Consider the following 16,508-nt stretch of genomic DNA (forward strand, 5'->3'; position numbering starts at 1 on the left):
AAGTTATTATTAAGGTATCTATACTTTTACTCAACTGTGACAATTGGGTACTTTTCCCACAACTGCATAAGTTCATCCCTATCCATGCTGTCACATTTAGGAAACAATGGAGAAAATTAACAATTAAGCAAAGCAGATGGCACAATTTCCTTTTAATTTAATTTCCAGGGGCACACTCCAACACTCAGACATTATTTACAAAAGATGCATTTGTGTTTAGTGTGTCAGCCAGACCAGAGGCAGTAGGGATGACCTTGTGTTCTCCTTAAACTTGTGAATTTGACAATTTTCCTGTCCTGCTTAGCATTAAAAATGTAGAGTACTTTTGGTTGTCAGGGAAAATGTATGGAGTAAAATATTTTCTTTAGGAATGTAGTGAAGTGATAGTTAAAGTTGTCAAAAATATAAATATTAAAGTAAAGTACAGATACCAAAAAAACTACTTAAGTAGTACATTAAAGTATATTGACTTAAGTACTTTACACCACTGCTGCTATGACAACACTATAGTTAACAGATCTCTGAAAACTTCAAAATATTATCTGCCTAATTGTGCTTCTGTTGATAAAATCTTTGAGATTGGAGAACTTTTATGTGGTGGTTTTAGGACGCCCAATACAGTCAGCAATGGCCAGCGATGAGTGTTATAGGCGGATATAAATAGATTTTGGTATGCTATTTCTATAGGCTTAACTCAGGTATAAGTCATTATAATAGCCTATATTTTTGTTCTAAAGTAAAATGTAGATAGACTTTGCAGTATTAGTCTACACAGCCTGAAACTGGTTTGGATTGGTTTGATAAAAGTAATCCATGCCGCTGCGCACAGTGCTCGGTCTGATGTCAAGTCTGAATACTAGAGAAAATGTAGCCTACCGTTTGGAGAGTTACTTAGATTCGTAATTGAAGAGAGGAGTTGTCCTGACATTTCTTATACCTATCCACCATGACTTACAGTCAATACATTGGCAGCCTTTCAACATTAGGATACAATATTTTCTGTAGCCTAGATTGGCTATCAATCTACCTCCCACACACACACACACACACACACCATGGGCAGTTTAAAATTGGTCAACAATTTTATTTATTAAAGATGATCACAAAGAATGTGTCAGTAACTCTACATTATAGTATAGCGTATTTATTTTGGACGAAAGCCACAAAACTAGTGTATGAGTGAGTCACTCAGCTTTATGCTGACAAAAATCACACTTGACTCAAGTCATTAATAGCTCAGGTCTTGAAAATACGAGCCAAAAGCAGCACCAACCTTTTTCCCCTCAGTATCCAATGTGTATAAATGACCCTGTGAGCACTGCCTGACACCGATGGATGTCAAATTCTTTGGCAATTTTGCTCACAGGGGAGACTCATATATACGATTTGCCCGTCAGTTTCCTCACTGTACTTTCTGTCATTCAGTCTATTCTTCACATAGGCAAAGAACGACGCCATGTTTCAGAAATGTTACAAAGCCTACCATCACTCCTTTCCGCTGCATCCTCCTCCTATCCCACAACAAGTGAGAAGGGTGAAATTGCAGCCCGCATGTGGGCATTCCGGCATCTGCAGGAACCCCTCTTTATACGTCTATTGGTCAATTAAGTTAGGACAGGCGGGAGGCGGGGGTGCTCCAGTACAGAAGGTGCTGTTAATGCAAAATAATGTTGGATGCCAACAGCCGATAAACCCCACAGAAGAAGGGGCGGGGGCAACAATGGTAGCTAGCTGTACACCGGTACACAGTGTCCTTCGCACCCGCCTGCCAAGCACTGTTTTCCCGCAGTTCTGTTAACGGTGAAGGCAGGTGTTCGGCAGGCGGGAGCGAAGGACACTGTCTGCTAACTTTGCCCTTAAAAAGATTGCAGTCATAGTGCAGTATAACTGCAGAATGCTGCATCCAAAATAAGACCTTTTTTTGTACTGCAGTAATTATGCAGTGTAACTGCAGTTACAGTGCAGTATAGCTGCAGTACATTGCAGTTATTCTGCAATTACTGCGTCCAAAATACCCCAGTCGATTGCAGTTATTGCACTTTTACTGCAGTTTCAAGACTACAACCTTTTTTTGTCAGGGAGCCAGCTAGTCCTAAAGACTCCGTTACACAGCAGACGGGAGGCGACGCCAGGGAATAGCTAGCTAATTAGCAAGCACACAATGCCATTAACTATCAAGCTAGCCAGTACCCAGTGTCGCCCTAGCCTCCAGCCTGCTGTGCTAGCGGAAGGCGGGGATGACCGGTAGACGGGGGTGGAATCATGTAGTAACCAAAGAAGTATTTAACAAATCAAAATATATTTTATATTTGAGATTCTTCAAAGTAGCCACCTTTTGCCTTGATGACAGCTTTGCACACTCTTGGTTACAAAACTCACGTTACACAGCCTACTCCCACTCCTTCCGCTGCATGATTACTGTACATGATTCCATATGTGTTATTTCATAGTTGATGTCTTCATTATTATTCTACAATGTAGAAAATAGTAAAAATAAAGAAAAACCCTTGAATGAGTAGGTGTGGCCAAACTTTTGACTGGTACTGTACATGTTGTGACAGCTTCAATGTGGTCAAGCCTATGTGTTTTAAATTATTGAAGACATCAGTGCGGTCGACACTGTACATTTGACACCACCCACACATTACAGTCAATCATCTTTCTGTCCTGCAGGAATCTGAGACAACTATGATCTAGTCTAGTAAGTTACCTCCCTGCTACCCAGAGGATGTTACAGTAATTAGTAAACATGGCCCAGAGGGTGTTACAGTAGTTGGTGAACATGGCCCAGAGGGTGTTACAGTAGTTAGTGAACATGGCCCAGAGGGTGTTACAGTAGTAAGTAAACATGGCCCAGAGGGTGTTACAGTAGTTAGTGAACATGGCCCAGAGGGTGTTACAGTAGTTAGTGAACATGGCCCAGAGGGTGTTACAGTAGTTAGTGAACATGGCCCAGAGGGTGTTACAGCTAGCACAAGCTCTGTCCAAGCTCTGTCCAATTGGTTGTCGATCATTGCTAGACAACCATTTTCAGGTCTTGCCATAGATTTTCAAGTACAGTGGCTTGCATTTGGCATTTTTCCTATTTTGTTGCCTTACAACCTGGAATTATAATTGATTTTTGGGGGTTTGTATCATTTGATTCACACAATATGCCTACCACTTTGAAGATGCAAAACATTTTTTATTAGTTATTCCATAATTATTCACCCCCCCAAAGTCAATACTTTTGCAGAGCCACCTTTTGCAGCAATTACAGCTGCACGTCTCTATAAGTTTAGCACATCTAGCCATTGGGATTTTTGCCCATTCTTCAAGGCAAAACTGCTCCTTCAAGTTGGATGGGTTCCGCTTGTGTACAGCAATCTTTAAGTCATACCACAGATTCTCAAATGGATTAAGGTCTAGGCTTTGACTAGGCCATTCCAAGACATTTAAATGTTTCCCCTTAAACCACTCGAGTGTTGCTTTAGCAGTATGCTTAGGGTCATTGTCCTGCTGGAAGGTGAACCTCCGTCCCAGTCTCAAATCTCTGGAAGACTGAAACAGGTTTCCCTCAAGAATTTCCCTGTATTTAGCGCCATCCATCATTCCTTCAATTCTGACCCGTTTCCCAGTCCCCGCCTCTTGGCGAACACCAAACATGTTTGCTTATTTTTTTCTGCCCACTCTTCCGTAAAGCCCAGCTCTGTGGAGTGTACGACTTACAGTGGTCCTATAGACAGATACTCCGATCTCCACTGTAGCGCTTTGCAGCTCTTTCAGGGTTATCTTTGGTCTCTTTGTTGCCTCTCTGATTAATGCCCTCCTTGCCTGGTCGGTGAGTTTTGGTGGGCGGCCCTCTCTTGGCAGGTTTGTTGTGGTGCCGTATTCTTTCCATTTTTTAATAATGGATTTAATGGTGCTCCGTGGGATGTTCAAAGTTTCAGATATTTTTTTTATAACCCAACCCTGATCTATACTTCTCCACAACTTTGTCACTGACCTGTTTGGAGAGCTCCTTGGTCTTCATAGTGCCGCTTGCTTGGTGGTGCCCCTTCCTTGGTGGGGTTGCAGACTCTGGGGCCTTTCAGAACAGGTGTATATATATTGAGATCATGTGACACTTAGATTACACACAGGTGGACTTTATTTAACTAATTATGTGACTTCTGGAGGTAATTGGTTGCACCAGATCTTATTTAGGGGCTTCATAGCAAAGGGAGTGAATACATATGCACGCACCACTTTTCCAGTTTAAATGTTTTTGACATTTTGAAATAAGTAATTTTTTCATTTCACTTCACCAATTTGGACTATTTTCTGTATATCCATTACATGAAATCCAATTAAAAATCAATTTAAATTACAGGTTGTAATGCAACAAAATAGTAAAAACACCAAGGGGGTGAATACCTTTGCAAGGCACTGTAGATTTAAGTCAAAACTGTAACTCGGTGACTCAGGAACATTCACTGTCCTCTTGGTAAGCAACTACAGTGTAGATTTGGCCTTGTGTTTTAGGATATTGTTCTGCAGAAAGGTCTAGTGTCTGGTGAAAGCAGACTGAACCAGATTTTCCTCTAGGATTTGGCCTGTACTTAGCTCCATTCCGTTTCTTTTTTATCGTGAAAAACACCCCAGTCCTTAACGATTACAAGTATACCCATAACATGAGGCAGCCATCACTATGCTTGAAAATATGAAGTGGTACTCAGTAATATGTTGTATTGGATTTGCCCCAAACATAACACTTTGTATTCAAGACATAAAGTGAATTCGTTTGCCACATTTTTTGCAGTATTACTTTAGTGTCTTGTTGCAAACAGTATGCATGTTTTGGAATATTTTTTCTTCTGTACAGGCTTCCTTCTTTTCACTCTGTCAATTAGGTTAGTAATGTAGAGTAGCTACGATGTTGAAACTGTTTTAAAGTCACCATTGGTCTCGTGGTGAAATCCCTGAGCAGTTTCCTTCCTCTCCGGCAACTGAGTAAAAACGCCTGTATCTTGTAGTTACTGGGTGTTTTGAAACACCATCCAAAGTGTAATTAATACACCATGCTCAATGGGATATTCAATGTCTGCTTTTTCCCTTCCCATCTACCAATAGGTGCCTTTCTTTGCGAAGGTATTGGTAAACCCTCCTGGTCTTTGTGGTTGAATGTGTGTTAGAAATTCACTGCTCGACTGAGGGACCGTACAGATAATTGCATGTGTGGGTTACAGAGATGAGGTAATCATTCAAAAATCATGTTAAACACTATTATTTCACACAGAGTGAGTCCATGCATCATAGTAATGGCTGAAACAGAAACAAATTGAATGGTATCGAACACAGCAAACACATGGTTTCCAGGTGTTTGATACCATTCGATTCACTCTCCATTCCAGCCATTGCTTTGAGCCGTTCTCCCCTCAGCAGCCTCCTGTGATATACAGTTAACTTCCAAAGTAATGGCCTCCCGAATGGTGCAGCGGTCCAAGGCATTGCAGTGCTTGAGGCATCACTACAGATGTCCTTGTCCCATAGTGCTCTAGCGACTCCTGTGGCAGGCCGGGCACATGCACGCCGACACAGTCGCCAGGTGTTTGGTGTTTCAAAGGAAAAAGTACTAAAAAAGCTAAACAGAAAAACGTGGTAATTATCTCAGCTTCTAATTAGGAGTGCTTCAACCCCCTTTCACACTTTAATTCTAAATGTTATTTGTCCCTCAGCATTAGTCCACAGGATAAAATCAGTATGAGGTTGTTTGTCCATCTGTGTCTGCCTTTGCTGTGTGTTTTTGGATCCATGTGAATGTGTGTTTTTTGCTCTGTGCTGTGGACTTGCGGTTGTGCGATTGTGTCTTTTTAAATTTCCCATGGGAGGCAGGCTTCTGTGTCAGGACCCCAGTAATACAGAGAGTAGAGAGGCTGTTGAACTGCTGCAGAGAGTTCTGGACTTGTACATATGCTTCCTGGGGTCTGATCACACACTGACCAGAGACTTAGGTAAGACCCAGTGCAGGATTGAAAGTTTAGCCACACCTCAAACAGCAACTGGGTTGGTAAGGGAATATCTGACCGATGCAATCGCTTGCCAAATGATAAACACTGCATATTGAACATAAACTATAGCAAACTGCAAAACATAGGGTCTAGACTGGAGTTGCTTGTTGTGTCCCAGGACCTAAAGTAAAGAATCTTAAACTAACAGAGTTGAACTTTGTCCATTTAGGGTTTTAAACACAGAATCCAGGAGACCTTTGACCCCTTGGGTCTTCAGGTCCAGACCCCTCTCCCACCTCTCCACTAGGAGACTAAGCAGTGGGACCAGACCCAACACAGCCGCACCCCTCCACTCCCACCTGGCCTGGTACAGGGGCACCACACACACCCCTCTGGACCTCTCCGTAAGCAGATCCCTGTCAGCCCCATCCAACAAGACCCTCCACCTATAGCCAGAAACAGATCCAGAACAGGAACCAGTCAAGAACCACTGACAGAACCACCCGTCTTCTCCCAGACTCTGGCCTGCCTTCCAGACCAAAGTGTTCAGGCCACAGATTCAGAAACTTGATCTTAGAACTCAAACTCAGACCTGCATAGGGTGCTGCATAGGGCAGGCTGGTGCCACCAACCAGGTAGGTACGTTCTAGAGGAACAGACAGTCATAACATTGAAAAGAGAAATTGGATCCCCTCTGTACACAGAGAAGCACACTGCTGGTGAGACAGACAGGCCAGGGACAGGGAGGAGAGAAAGTCTTATTTCACCAGGTGGCACTAGAGACAAGGGAAAGAGTCAGAGCGAAGAAGACCATACTTTCATCATGACCACTGTTTTTCATGTATATTTAACCAGGCAAGTCAGTTAAGAACAAATTCTTATTTACAATGACTGCCTACCAGGGAACCGTGAGTTAACTGCCTTGTTCAGGAGCAGAACAACAGATTTTTACCTTGTCATCTCTGGGATTCAACCCAGCAACCTTTTGGTTACAGCCCAACACGCTAACCACTAGGCTACCTGCCGCCCCAATTTCTTTGAACTGCTATTGTTTAAATACATTCCTCTGATAAATGTCCCTATAAGGACAATTGATTATTTCAAGATATCGAATCAAATCAAATCACATTTTATTTGTCACATGCGCCGAATACAACAGGTGTAGACCTTACAGGGAAATGCTTACTTACAAGCCCTTAACCAACAATGCCAATTTAAAAATACCTAAAAAAAGAAGAAATAAAATAACAAATAATTAAAGAGCAGCAGCAAAATAACAATACAGTACCGGTACAGGGGGTACCGGTACAGAGTCAATGTGCGGGGGCACCGGTTAATCGAGGTAATTGAGGTAATATGTTCATGTAGGTAGAGTTATGAAAGTGACGATACATAGATTACAAACAGAAAGTAGCAGCAGCGTAAGGGGGGGGGGGGCAATGCAAATAGTCTGGGTAGCCATTTGATTAGATATTCAGGAGTCTTATAGCTTTGGGGTAGAAGCTTTTTAGAAGCCTCTTGGACCTAGACTTGGCACTTCGGAACCGCTTGCCGTGCGGTAGCAGTGAGAACAGTTTATGACTAGGGTGGCTGGAGTCTTTGACAATTTTTAGGGCCTTCTTCTGACACCACCTGGTATAGAGGTCCTGGATAGCAGGAAGCTTGGCTCCAGTGATGTACTGGGCTGTACAAACTACCCTCTGTAGTTGCCATACCAGGCAGTGATGCAACCAGTCAGGATGCTCTCGATGGTGCAGCTGTAGAACCTTTTGAGGATCTGAGGACCCATGCCAAATCTTTTCAGTCTCCTGAGGGGGAATAGGTTTTGTTGTGCCCTCTTCACGACTGTCTTGGTGTGCTTGGACCATGTTAGTTTGTTGCTGATGTGGACACCAAGGAACTTGAAGCTCTCAACCTGCTCCACTACAGCCTCGTCGATGAGAATGGGGGCGTGCTCGGTTATCCTTTTCCTGTAGTCCACAAGCATCTCCTTTGTCTTGATCACATTGAGGGAGAGGTTGTTGTCCTGGCACCATACTGCCAGGTCTCTGACCTCCTCCCTATAGGCTGTCTCGTCATTGTCTGTGATCAGGCCTACCAATCCTTTGTTTTCTCTATTGTTGGATCAAGACTTTGGTATAATGTACAGTACCAGTCAAAAGTTTGGACACACCAACTCATTCAAGAGTTTTTCTTTATTTTTACTATTTTCTACATTGTAGAATAATAGTGAAGACATCAAAACTATGAAATAACACATATGGAATCATGTAGTAACCAAAAAAGTGGTAAACAAATATATATTTTATATTTGTGACTCTTCAAAGTAGCCACCCTTTGCCTTGATGACAGCTTTGTACACTCTTGGCATTCTCTCAACCAGCTTCATTAGGTAGTCACCTATAATGCATTTAAATTAAAAGGTGTGCCTCGTTAAAAGTTAATTTGTGGAATTTCTTTCCTTTTTAATATGTTTCAGTCAATCAGTTGTGTTGTGACAAGGTAGCGGTGGTATACAGAAGATAGCCCTATTTTGTAAAAGACCAAGTCCATATTATGGCAAGATCAGCTCAAAAAAGCAAAGAGAAATGACAGACCATCATTACTTTAAGACATGAAGGTCAGTCAATCTGGAAAATGTCAAGAACTTTGAAAGTTTCTTCAAGTGCAATCGCAAAATCCATCAAGCGCTATGATGAAACCGGCTCTCATGAGGCCCGCAATAGGAAAGGAAGACCCAGAGTTGCCTCTGCTGCGGAGGACAAGTTCATTAGAGTTACCAACCTCAGAAATTGCAACCCAAATAAATGCTTCACAGAGTTCAAGTAACAGAAACATCTCAGCATCAACTGTCCAGAGGAGACTGCATGAATCAGGCCTTCATGGTCAAATTGCTGCAAAGAAACCACTATTAAAGGACAACAATAAGAAGAAGAGACTTGCTTGGACCAAGAAACATAAGCAGTGGATATTAGACCTTTGGAAATTTTTCCTTTGGTCTGATGAGTTCAAATTTTAGATTTTTGTTTCCATTCTCTGTGTCTATGTGAGATGCAGAGTAGGTGAACGGATGATCTCCGCTTGTGTGGTTCCCACTGTGAAGCATGGAGGAGGAGGTGTGGGGGTGCGTTGCTGGTGACACTGTCTGTGATTAATTTAGAATTCAAGGCACACTTAACCAGCTTGGCTAGCACAGCATTCTGTAGCTATACGTCATCCCATCTAGTTTGCGCTTAGTGGGACTATCATTTGTTTTTCAACAGGACAATGACCCAACACACCTCCAAGCTGTGTAAGCTATTCAGGCTGTGTAAGCTATTTGACCAAGAAGGAGAGTGATGGAGTGCTGCATCAGATGACCTGGCCTCCACAATCACCCGACCTCAACCCAATTGAGATGGTTTGGGATAAGTTGGACCGCAGAGTGAAGGAAAAGCAGCCAACAAGTGCTCAGCATATGTGGGAACTCCTTCAAGACTGTACAACCAAATATAACTCTCTCTCAAACGCTCTCTCTCTCCCTCTCTTTCTTGCTTCTCCTTCATTTTGGAAGAAATGTATTTGTTTAAAACTGTTCAACTATTGTCTTTCTCTCTCTTTGAGTCAACTACTCACCACATTTCATGCACTGCAGTGCTAGCTAGCTGTAGCTTATGCTTTCAGTACTAGATTAATTCTCTTATATTTTGATTGGGTGGACAACATGTCACTTCATGCTGCAAGAGCTCTGATAGGTCCGGAAGTTGTCATAATTACTGTGGAAGGGGGTGATAACCATTAGCCTCCTAGGTTTTGTATTGAAGTCAATGTACCCAGAGGAGGACAGAAGCTAGCTGTCCTCCAGCTACACCATGGTGATAACCTGCAGAGTGCTGCTAAGGCTAGTGTAGACCTTCATTGCGAAACAGTGCGTTTTAATCAATTATTTGGTAACGTGAATACATTTAGTATAGTTTTATCTAAAAAGGATAACATTTTTAAGGTTTCACTATTTTCACTTTTATGAAATTCACTGAGGAGGATGGTCCTCCCCTTACTCCTCTGAGGAGCCTCCACTGCTTTGAATGTGCCAATGGTGAATTGCGTGTCCTTGGGTAAGTTTTTGTAGTTGGATTGTTGAACTGTTACACCGATTTGGTATAATGCCAACAACAACATGACAAATGTTTCCTGCAATCATTTGAGAAAAATATGATGTTGAAGTATGTACATTCCAAGCATTTTAAGTGTTTAAACAGAAAAGGACAGAAATCATTTCTCATCAGTCATGCCAGAGGTTCATGTGACATAAATAAAAATCTGGATAGATATTTAGCATAACCTCTATTTACAAGGCCAAACCTAACTAATCCAAATACACATTGCATAATAACATAATGATTATAATTGATCTGTATTAAATTATAATCTCGTGTGGCAGGGTAGTAATAGCATTGCCTATAATCATTCAGGTCATCTTTTCCATTTTCAGTGGGTGAAGGGGTTGCTTGAGGAGAGATACTATGTGTGAGACAGCACGTATACTACTCCACCCAGGTTTGGAGATCACGAGTTCAGGAGAGGGTAGAGGAACTGACTGTGTGTGTGAGTAGCCAGTGTGGATTTAGAATAGTGAATGCTGTGTCACTTTGGGGTGAGGTCTGAAGCACAGACAGAGATACAGTGTGTGTGTGTGTGTGTGTGTGTGTGTGTGTGTGTGTGTGTGTGTGTGTGTGTGTGTGTGTGTGTGTGTGTGTGTGTGTGTGTGTGTGTGTGTGTGTTAGAGCAAGAGTGTGAGAGAGCTGAAAATGTGAGGCATGGTACGGAGTCACGTTCCTCTGTGGCTGCTGATGCCTGTGGAGTGAATGAATTCACAGACCAGCTGAGCTCTTCTCCATACCTCTCTATTTCATCTCTATGACTAAGGCTAAAATGACCCCACTTATTAATACCTAACAGCTGCTTTTTAACACACACACACACACACACACACACACACACACACACACACACACACACACACACACACACACACACACACACACACACACACACACACACACACACACACACACACACACACTACTGTTTATCCATCAATAATGAAATGGCGACTACTTTGAATGTCACTCCTAGTGTCACGCCCTGGCCATAGAGAGGGTTTTGTTCTCTATTTTGGTTAGACCAGGGAGTGACTAGGGTGGGCATTCTATGTGCCCTTTTCTATGTTTTGTGTATTTCTTTGTTGTGGACGGGTATGGTTCTCAATCAGGGACAGCTGTCTATCGTTGTCTCTGATTGGGAACCATACTTAGGTAGCCTTTTCCCACAGGGTTTTTGTGGGTAGTTTATTTCTGTTTAGTGTTTTGCACCTTACGGAACTGTTTCGGTTCTTCTCTTTGTTATTTTTGTTTTAGTGTGCAGTTTATTAAATAAAGCATGAACACTTACCACGCTGCGTTTTGGTCCGATGATTCCTCCTCTTCAGACGACGAAGACTGTTACACCTAGTCTAGCTTAAAAGTGTATTGGTTACAGTACATGCACAGTACATGTCAATAACATTATTCCCCAGGGCTGCTAGCATGAACCTTCTCACCCATTTACTCCCAACCTGGCCTATTGTGTGTTATGTAATAGACATAAGTTGGCAACACTTACGTTCAATGATGACACCAGATTCGAATGACCCCATACTTCCATGTAATGCAAACTTCAATATGGCCGACTCCATGGGTTTTAAATGTAATGAAGCGGCCGAGACAAGACGTCTAAATTGACACCACCCACACATTACAGTCAATCGTCCTTCTGTCCTGCAGGAATCTGAGGCAACTATGATCTAGTGAGTTACCTCCATGGTAATCAAAAGAGAACCAGTGCACTCTCCCAGAAGCTTGGCTGGTGTGTAAGAGGGTGTGGTACTGTATGGTATCCAGAAGGTGTTACAGTAGTTAGTGAACATGGCCAGACACATGAGGTATGTGACATCATGGAACTGTAGCTTTCACACATTCAGAGAGAAATGCAAGGGTGTTTCCCAATCACATGAGACCTACAGTGAGGGAAAAAAGTATTTGATCCCCTGCTGATTTTGTACGTTTGCCCACTGACAAAGAAATGATCAGTCTATAATTTTAATGGTAGGTTTATTTGAACAGTGAGAGACAGAATAACAACAAAAAAATCCTGAAAAATGCATGTCAAAAATGTTATAAAATGATTTGCATTTTAATGAGGGAGATAAGTATTTGACCCCTCTGCAAAACATGACTTAGTACTTGGTGGCAAAACCCTTGTTGGCCATCACAGAGGTCAGACGTTTCTTGTAGTTGGCCACCAGGTTTGCACACATCTCAGGAGAGATTTTGTCACACTCCACTTTGCAGATCTTCTCCAAGTCATTAAGGTTTCGAGGCTGACGTTTGGCAACTCGAACCTTCAGCTCCCTCCACAGATTTTCTATGGGATTAAGGTCTAGAGATTGGCTAGGCCACTCCAGGACCTTAACCTCTTGACGGTTGCCTAGGATAGGCTACAGCGATTTTTGAAAAAAATTAGTGCCCATTTTAAACGGCCTCCTACTCAAACTCAGAAGCTAGGATATGCATATAATTAATACTTGTGGATAGAAAACACCCTAAAGTTTCTAAAACTGTTTGAATGGTGTCTGTGAGTATAACAGAACTCATATGGCAGTCAAAACCCCGAGACCGATCGTAACAGGATGTGGAATTCTGAATTGCGGACTCAACTTCATCACTTTGCCTATAAATCACACCATGAGCAATGGTTCATTGAGCACTTCCTATTGCTTCCACTAGATGTCCCCAGTCTTTACAAAGTGGTTTGAGTCTCCTACTGTGAAAACTGACTGAATGAGACGCTGTGGAAAGTGGTCACATGAGGAGGGCCATCACCATTATGACGCCGGCGCCCCTGGCTACCCTCCCCTTTAGAAACGTTTTGAAAGACAATGCAATCGTCCCCCTTGAATCTTATTGGAGCTCTGGTTGAAAAGGCCCTAAAGATTTATGTTATACAACGTTTGACATGTTTGAACGAACCTAAATTTAAAAAAAATGCATTTTATTGAAAGAGGAGTCCCGCGGCCGACGGAAGTTTTGGAGCAGCCTTCAGAACGCACTAACAAGAACAAGCTATTGGGACGTAAAGGATTAATTTTTTCGAACGAAAATACATTTGTTGTGGACCTGGGATTCCCTGGTAGTGCATTCTGATGAAGATAATCAAAGGTAAGGGATTATTGACAATAGTATACAAGAGTAGATTTGATATGCGATTGTTCCAAGATGGCGCTGACCTGTAATGGTAGCCTATTTTTCTGAGTATCGCATCCCCTTTTATCGCAAAGTGTGATTACCCAGTAAATTTATTTTTAAATCTAGCATTACAGGTGCTTTCAAGAGATATTCATCTATAAATCTTAGAATGACAATATTACATTTTAAAAATGTTTTCGAATAGTAATTTAGTAAATTGTAGCGCTGTTTCACCGGATGCATTTGAGGGAAAATAGTTAGTCAACGTCACGCGCCGATGTAAAATGCTGTTTTTATATATAAATATGAACTTTATTAAACAAAATAATGCATGTATTGTGTAACATGATGTCCTAGGAGTGTCATCTGATGAAGATTGTCAAAGGTTAGTGCTGCATTTAGCTGTTTTTTGGTTATTTGTGATGCATGTGGTTGGTCGGAAAATGGCTATGTGGCTACTTTTACGATATACTCCTCTAACATAATCTAATGTTTTGCTTTTGCTGTAAAGCCTTTTTGAAATCGGACAACGTGGTTCGATTCAGGAGAGGTGTATCTATAAAACGATATAACATAGTCCTATATTTGAAAAAATATATATATTAACTTTTGTTATGCTAATGGCGATAGGATTTTTTGCTGGGGTTAATGTGCTGCTTCTTGAGCCACTCCTTTGTTGCCTTGGCCGTGTGTTTTGGGTCATTGTCATGCTGGAATACCCATCCACGACCCATTTTCAATGCCCTGGCTGAGGGAAGGAGGTTCTCACCCAAGATTTGACGGTACATGGCCCCGTCCATCGTCCCTTTGATGCGGTGAAGTTGTCCTGTCCCCTTAGCAGAAAAACACCCCCAAAGCATAATGTTTCCACCTCCATGTTTGACGGTGGAGATGGTGTTCTTGGGGTCATAGGCAGAATTCCTTCTCCTCCAAACACGGCGAGTTGAGTTGATGCCGAAGAGCTCCATTTTGGTCTCATCTGACCACAACACTTTCACCCAGTTGTCCTCTGAATCATTCAGATGTTCATTGGCAAACTTCAGACGGTCATGTATATGTGCTTTCTTGAGCAGGGAGTCCTTACGGGCGCTGCAGGATTTCAGTCCTTCACGGCGTAGTGCGTTACCAATTGTTTTCTTGGTGACTATGGTCCCAGCTGCCTTGAGATCATTGACAAGATCCTCCCGTGTAGTTCTGGGCTGATTCCTCACCGTTCTCATGATCATTGCAACTCCACGAGATGAGATCTTGCATGGAGCCCCAGGCCGAGGGAGATTGACAGTTCATTTGTGTTTCTTCCATTTGTGAATAATCGCACCAACTGTTGTCACCTTCTCACCAAGCTGCTTGGCGATGGTCTTGTAGCCCATTCCAGCCTTGTGTAGGTCTACAATCTTGTCCCTGACATCCTTGGAGAGCTCTTTGGTCTTGGCCATGGTGGAGAGTTTGGAATCTGATTGATTGATTGCTTCTGTGGACAGGTGTCTTTTATACAGGTAACAAACTGAGATTAGGAGCACTCCCTTTAAGAGTGTGCTCCTAATCTCAGCTCGTTACCTGTATAAAAGACACCTGGGAGCCAGAAATCTTTCTGATTGAGAGGGGGTCAAATATTTATTTCCCTCATTAAAATGCAAATCAATTTATAACATTTTTGACATGCGTTTTTCTGGATTTTTCTGTTGTTATTCTGTCTCTCACTGTTCAAATAAACCTACCATTAAAATTATAGACTGATCATTTCTTTGTCAGTGGGCAAACGTACAAAATCAGCAGGGGATCAAATACTTTTTTCCCTCACTGTAATGACTTCACAGCACTATTGATTCTGTAGTTCCCCAATACATTAAACCATACTTTAATTTTCCCACAAGTGAGAAAAGCGCTGCTGCTGATTTTCCAGGGCCTTTGAGCCTCTCGCTCTCTCACATTTGTTTCCACACTAGAGTCCAGGGATTATGTGTGATTACATGAGTTAAATTATGTTTAGTTAAGGCTTAAAGCAGGCCGTATATCCATCTCCCACCCATGAGTGCTTATTATGATAGTCATAGCCTGCTTCCTGTCAGTAAGATTCAGACAAACGAGATTTGACACGATGAGTCTTGATGTGTGCGTGCATGTGTGCATGTGCTGTACTTGTTACACTTTCTTCAACTATCCAATGCAACAAAGTTGCTGAATGCATGTCAGTGTCACTTCAAATCAAAACCTAGTATTCTTCAAGCCTGATAAAGTGAGTTACGCTGAGCTACTGTATGTGTGTGTATGTGTGTGTATGTGACCATTTAATCTCAGTTGACCAGAGTTACCATCTCACTCAACCTCTCCCTCTCCGTCTCTCTCTCTTTTCTCTCTCTTTAACAGAGTGTGAACCTCCCTGCCCTCTCAGACGATGGCCTGTCTCTCATCATTGTGAAAGAATTATTGACCAAAGAGATCGACGTGATCCTTGCAAGGTACCGAGTCTGCCCAAACAATAACCCATGACACCTCTGTGAGTGAATCACAAGGTTTAAACACTGACATTACAAAGTTGAATTGGGTTGGCAATTAAGCAATACTTTCAACCTTGAGACCAATCTCTGTTCCTTGGTTATCTGTAGTGCTGAGTTCAAATAGAGCAGGAGACCAAGATTAGAAACCAAACTGTACTGCGAGCTGACTGATTAGAATTGACAACGTCTACTGTATATCAATGAAGTCAGTGTGAGAAGAAGTCTGTGCTCACACACACAGACACACAAACATAGACACAAGCTGTAATAAACCATAGCAGTACTGTGATAGTGTGGGACCATAATCGAAGGACTTTTATTTTGATACCGGATGCTGGGGCTCTGGGGTGTAAAGAGCAGGGGTTAACTCAAGTTAAGAGTTTGATGCCTTTGCAGGTTCCAGTTCTCTGTTCATAGGATTTAATCATTTATTTGTCCCCTGAAGTTGTGTGGTTGCCCTAATTAAACCTTGAGTCTATATCTAAAGTTGCAGTGTCCGTGGATAATCATTCTTTACCCTGGCCTTTACCCTGGCCCCCCCAAAACAAGCAGCTTTGTCTTATACAAGGTAACAAGCAAAAACAGCAAACTGAGACTAGTAAAGGAGTTTAGGTTGTCGTTTTATACAGTGTAACCCCATAATGACAAAGTGAAAATATGTTTTTAGAAATGTTTGCACATTTCCATGAATATTCTCACTTGAGTCAATACTTTGTAGAAGCACCTTTGACAGTGATTACAGCTGTGAGTCTTTCGGGGTAAGTCTCTAAGAGCTTTGC

Source organism: Salmo salar, chromosome 07 (genome assembly GCF_965601325.2).
Source record: "Salmo salar chromosome 07, fSalSal1, whole genome shotgun sequence".
Classification (NCBI taxonomy): Eukaryota; Metazoa; Chordata; class Actinopteri; order Salmoniformes; family Salmonidae; genus Salmo; species Salmo salar.